The sequence below is a fragment of the Parasteatoda tepidariorum genome, chromosome 7 (genome assembly GCF_043381705.1).
Source record: "Parasteatoda tepidariorum isolate YZ-2023 chromosome 7, CAS_Ptep_4.0, whole genome shotgun sequence".
NCBI lineage: Eukaryota > Metazoa > Arthropoda > Arachnida > Araneae > Theridiidae > Parasteatoda > Parasteatoda tepidariorum.
The window spans coordinates 57,124,105-57,129,718 of NC_092210.1; the positions used below are offsets into that span (position 1 = coordinate 57,124,105).

The 5,614-nt window shown below is 29.3% G+C and overlaps 1 protein-coding gene across 1 annotated transcript in view; it reads right to left on the bottom strand.

The window, feature by feature from the left end:
- Positions 1 to 4,480, bottom strand: part of LOC107450625 (cyclin-dependent kinase-like 4) — a 35,773-nt gene extending 31,293 nt beyond the window's left edge. Inside the window, exon 1 of the mRNA XM_016066459.3 lies at positions 4,291 to 4,480. The gene's annotated coding sequence lies outside the window, so the exon portion shown is untranslated. The remainder of the gene's footprint in view (positions 1 to 4,290) is intronic.
- Between the last annotated feature and the right edge of the window lie 1,134 nt (positions 4,481 to 5,614).

A 5,614-nucleotide genomic window follows, 5' to 3' on the forward strand; every position in this document is an offset into this window, starting at 1 on the left:
TTTTAAATCAATACATTTGTAATTAATTTTAAATTGCAACAAAAAGTTTGTTTAATTCCATTGAATATTTTTAAAGTTATAGCAAAAAACCATAAAACAAATAATTAGCTTTTTTTTAATAAAAAAACCATAATATCTCCAGTAATATTTACGCTAGGTTTACGAAATGTCATGCAGTTACTAAAAACAACAACTTAAGTAATTGGTGCAAGTTCCAAGCTTAGTGCTTGATTTTCTGGCATCTGGCATAAGGTATTAAAAAACTTGTTATTTTTCATTACTTATTAGAGGTTTCTAAAACCTCTGAAAGCCATAAATTTTATTTTTAATTAATTTAAAATTATATCCATTCTTTTCTTTTTCTCGAAATTTTCATTTTGGACGCGAGTACTAACACTTGATTTCATGTCAAAAGGTTCAAAAACTGAAACATTTTAATAAAACACTGATTTGATACTGTTAATATTTGTATCGAAACGCTTAAAAATGTAAACGGTTCGAAAGAAATTTAAACATTCAGTAATTTTAACAGTTATATGATAGAAAGCTATATTTATAAATTTTGAGCAAATAAAATTAAATCTTAACAAAATGTTCTGAAAAGGGTAATGAGAATTTTAAAAACAAAATCTTTTTTTTAATCGATTTTTAGGAAGAAACAAAACTAAAATGATTCAGATAGATGTATAGGAGTTGTTAAACGAAGTGATAGTGTAATGAACCATCAGGTAATTAACAAAAAATTGCTGTTTTATGCTCAACTCCCGTTTTCTTTTCTGATACAAGACCAAACTGTCTTGTGCTTCAATTCCCCATGAAAATAATAGAACTACTTTTCATGTTTCAGGATTTTTTTTCTCCAAATTTTGAATTATGAAAAAATATATCCATCTTGATTGCTGAAAATACTATAGTATAATCTTTAGGTGGTATAATCTTTAGGGGTTGCTAAAGAGATGTTTCATTCGTCAAATGTTTGGCGATGGGCATTTGTTAAAATTCAAGTGTCACCACTTCAAAGATCTATTCATAATAATACATTTTCCCCTTTGACACATTGATGGATCATATCTATTGTTATGACCCTCTACCCCACCTTCAGGTTGGAAAATCCTAGGATGGACAGAGCACAGCCCCCAGGTAGGCATTGGGGGGGAAAAAAATATGCAATAAAGTTAATGTTCTACGCGCATATATGATCGCTTTGCTACAAGATTCAAACTATATATTTAAAAATTTTATTAATGAAATTCGGTATAAATGGTCTTATTTAAGTTTGATTAACGTAAAATATTGCTAAGGAGACATCTGCTAATAGTGAACTTGATAATGTATTCATTTTTCTCTGATTTACTCCAATGTTTAATGGCATTTACAGATGTAGCTTTTAATGTAGGATATTTTTAATAGATTCATAAATAAATAATAAAAGAAATTATACTTTCGAGAATTGTTTTTTAATTATCTTATAACTAGAAACGTAATTTACGTGTAGTAGAAAGTACATTTGTACACGCTCTTAAACTTTTCAATAGTCCGATGAAAATTTTATTTTATTTCTTACGTTGAACATTAACCCGAACCGAAAACTTGAAATAGAGTTCAAAGTTACGGTACTGAAATTCATTTGCTGAGTCCGGGTAGCGAAAATCTTGCAAGATAGGCTGGGAACCGGGTACATGCTGAGAATTCGACTCTAAAAAATGACTAAACAGTGACCAATTTTTACCAGGTTTGGGAATATTTGTCAAACTTGGCCAAGTGAGAAACATTTCTCAACGAAGTATCATGGGAAAACAGGTTTTGTAATACGGAGAAGATTGCTAGTCGAAATGCGACTTTATAAGTGCATAAGTCTAAAAAATAAAAAGTTCATTTATTTGTGTTAAAATATTATTAAAAGTAGCTGTTCAAAAATAAATTATTTTTAGAATCTTGTTCCTCTTTCACTTCCATATTAGGAAGCATTAAATGATTATCGACAATGCGTAGAGTTACAAACTATGCACTGACTGAGCCTTTTCACCTCCAAATCTGTAAGTATTTAATGCGAGAGCGATGGTTTTCGCATGACTCGTGCTGAATAACGTGCTCCATAAGAGATCTGCCGGAGCCATCCGGAGTTTTGTCCACACCCCCTCCCTTGTGGAGTGAACTGTTATAACCACCAGCCTACCTTTAAATAAACCTTTTTAGAACGTATTATGGCTTACGACTGAATCATTCAAGCTGAATACAACAATGATATCAGGGATGTAGCCCTGTTATTATATATATATATAAGATTGTTTCTAGCCTAATTTTTTTTCATAATAAATCTTACTAAGAAGTATAAGATTTTTAAATTAATTGCTTTCCGCAACAGGTAATCCTTGAAAATTAAATAGCAAATAGGAAAAAAAAGCTAGCAAAGCTAAAATAAAACACATTTTTCTATATTTCATTCACCTATATTTTTCATTCATCTACAGAGGAACAAGAAATATCTTAAACAAAGTTTAAAACCAAATATATCTATAGATGTTTATAAATATTTTGCTTGGTTACACAAGTTCTTTGGAAACTAAAAATCAGNATTTTTGACTTCTTATATTTTCCTCCTTTCTTTTCAGTCTTGCAGCGCCACACCTATATTTCCCAGCCTTATTGCTAACAGTAATAAAACTAAGTCTTTTAACTTTTCCCTAAGTTCCTCACAGAAAATTATCCGAACTTCAATTACCATTTTAGGAGCAAAAAATTCCATACACCTTACTGCTACTCTATCATTAAACCCCTAGTCATTCATGCAAAAACTAATAATTGCAATAAATGCTAATTACTTCACTTTGAGTAGGGTAGGTTCCTCCCCCCCCCTCAGATAAGATATATATATATATTATAATGTCCTTAATAGACTGTTGGGCTAAATCGATGCCATTTTAATATTATATTTACACATTAGTCTTTTGAACATCCCTTCTACTATTTGGATGTTTGGCAGCACAATGTCATTTCGGCATAGCTTGGAAAAAATTACATGTTTGTGAAGATTTATACAGCATTTCGGGAGAAAAATAACTGAAATAGAGCTAAGAAGAAGTGAGTGGCATATTATAAGCATTATTGATCTTCTTTAAGGTTGTTTTGAATCATAACTTGTATGATTTACTGTACGAAAATAATAAAAACAACCTTATCTTTACAACTTAGGGTGTGTATGTCTCATATGGGACAGATACATATTCCATACTGAGACAAGTATTAATATATTTTCATGGCTCATTGGTTACTAAAAAAGATTAATGGGACATTAATGTACCAGGGCGTAATTGAAGGAAATGAGAACAAATTTTTTAAAAAAAGAACTTCTTTGTAATGTTATCATTGGTAAAAAACAATATGCTACCAAAAGAAAAACATTCTCTACAAAAAAATTAGAAATTAGTCTTAAAAGGATAAAATTTTTGTCTCCAAAAACGCATATACGGGATATAATTAATATTAAACTCATGCAATCAACACATTTTCAAAGTAAAATTTGAACCATATTGGTAATTGTTTAAAAAAATTAATTGAAATTGAAATAGTTGAAAGCGAAATCAAAATTGGAGTAAACAGTAATGTAATTTAAAGTAAAAATGAATAGTAAAAACTGCTTTAAACAAAAAAAAAATTCCGTAGAATCGGTGCATTAAATTATTCTTCAGCACTCCGAGTACTTTATATGTAGTTTGAACTAATGTAAACACCAAATCATTTAAAGTACACTGTGCAATAGTTTTTATATAATTTCTAAAACTCATAAAATAATATGGTAAATAATTCTTAAGATATAAGATAGATATACTTTTAGAGTTAATAAGATATACTTTTAGAGTGATAACTTTCATGTCTAACTCAGATGTGACATCGGAGTGCAAAAGGTTAAATCTTTTTTTTAAATAAGTAAAAAAGGGAGATTTAAGGGAGAGAATGACACATTTTCAAAGACTCAACAAACATATCAAATGATTGAAAGGATTGAGCTAATATAGTGAGAAGTCACACGTTCATTTTTGCATAAAACTATTTCTTAGTATTTACTAATATGTGCTATACATGTTTCCAAAATATTCATTAGATAACAGCACAATATACAGATACACTTAATTGCCTACATGAAAATCGTAAGATTCACCAAAAAAGCTTGTATAAACAATTCGAAAATGTGGCTTATCATTATATACACCCTATCACTTCAATGTACTTAAGTACTGCTATAATTCTTGAAAATACTACTTATAGTTATTATAAAAAACATTAACTTACTTATTCAAATGAATGTTTTTCTCTATTCTATTAATAACTTTAAAATAAGAAACCGCATTGGTAACCTTGAAATCTGAAGTTCACCACATAAAAATTTCCCCCGACATTTTAGTAATATTCGTAAATAGTAAGTTTTTCCTCTGTCTTAGCAAACGTTTTGTTGGAACAAACCCGTAGAATGATATCAACTTGTTCCCGTTATGTTTTGATCGTTGCTATGGTTACAGAACAATGATTTGTTCTCCCTTGAATACAGGGCACGTAATGTTTTTCAAGTCAAATGGGTGCATCTTTGATCACTTCGATGGATTTCAAAAAAATATTTTCGTTCTTTTTTTAATCTTCAGCTAGCTCTTTTTTTCTCTTAAGGAAGTTGAGGTATTTTTTTTATTGCGTCATAGATAATTAGTTCATGTCGCGTTATTGAAGATCATAAATTTTGCGTTATGATGTCTTTAAATAAATAAAAAAGAAAATATGGAATTAATATAGTAGCGTCAGGTGGGGTAAAATGGTATTAAAAATAGTCTTTACTTTTACTTTGCTGGGTTCCAACTATCAAAAAGTAGCAAAAACGCTAAAAAGAATATTGTAATTTCATAATTTATTCTTTAAAAACGATGCACTACATTTTTTTAAAATGAATGTTTATTTATTTTTCAACATTTTCTGTTTACAAATTTTTTGAAAAAGTGGTCATACTATTGCAAGAAATGGAACTGAAATAGTTGTAAACGTGTTTCTTTTTCAGTTTCTCTAAATCAGGGGTTTCAAACTGGATGCCCGAGGGCCGCATGAGGCCCGCGAAGCCTTTTTTTGTGGCCCGCGAGCAAAAATATATTAGTTGCCATTTTTTTGCGAACAATTTTCGTAAAAATTCTATATGGGTTTAAAATACTTTTCTCGTTAATAAAAACCTAATTTCTTCGTTTGTGAGAAATTTAACATACCAACGGTGGAAAGAAATTTATTTTTCAGGTTTTGCACCCAAAAAAATATTTCTTCAAATACAAAAATAATCGTGTATGTTGCTCTTTTTTTATTTCATTTTTTTTTCGTATTTTGTGAATATAATTTAGCATGTGCGTATCAGAAATTTTCTCGAAGAAATTCTCCGATTAAACTTTTTGAAACCACTCATTTTGGACGAAAATATTTAAATACACATTTGTAAATTTTAAATTTAAAATGTAAATATCTATTCTCTGGTAGTTGCAGCAGACAAACCTCAATTTTCTCATTGAATATTTTGTGTGCTACTATGTAAATTTTAATACCTTAACAATTAGATATCTGTTGCACATTAATTGTTTAATACATAGGT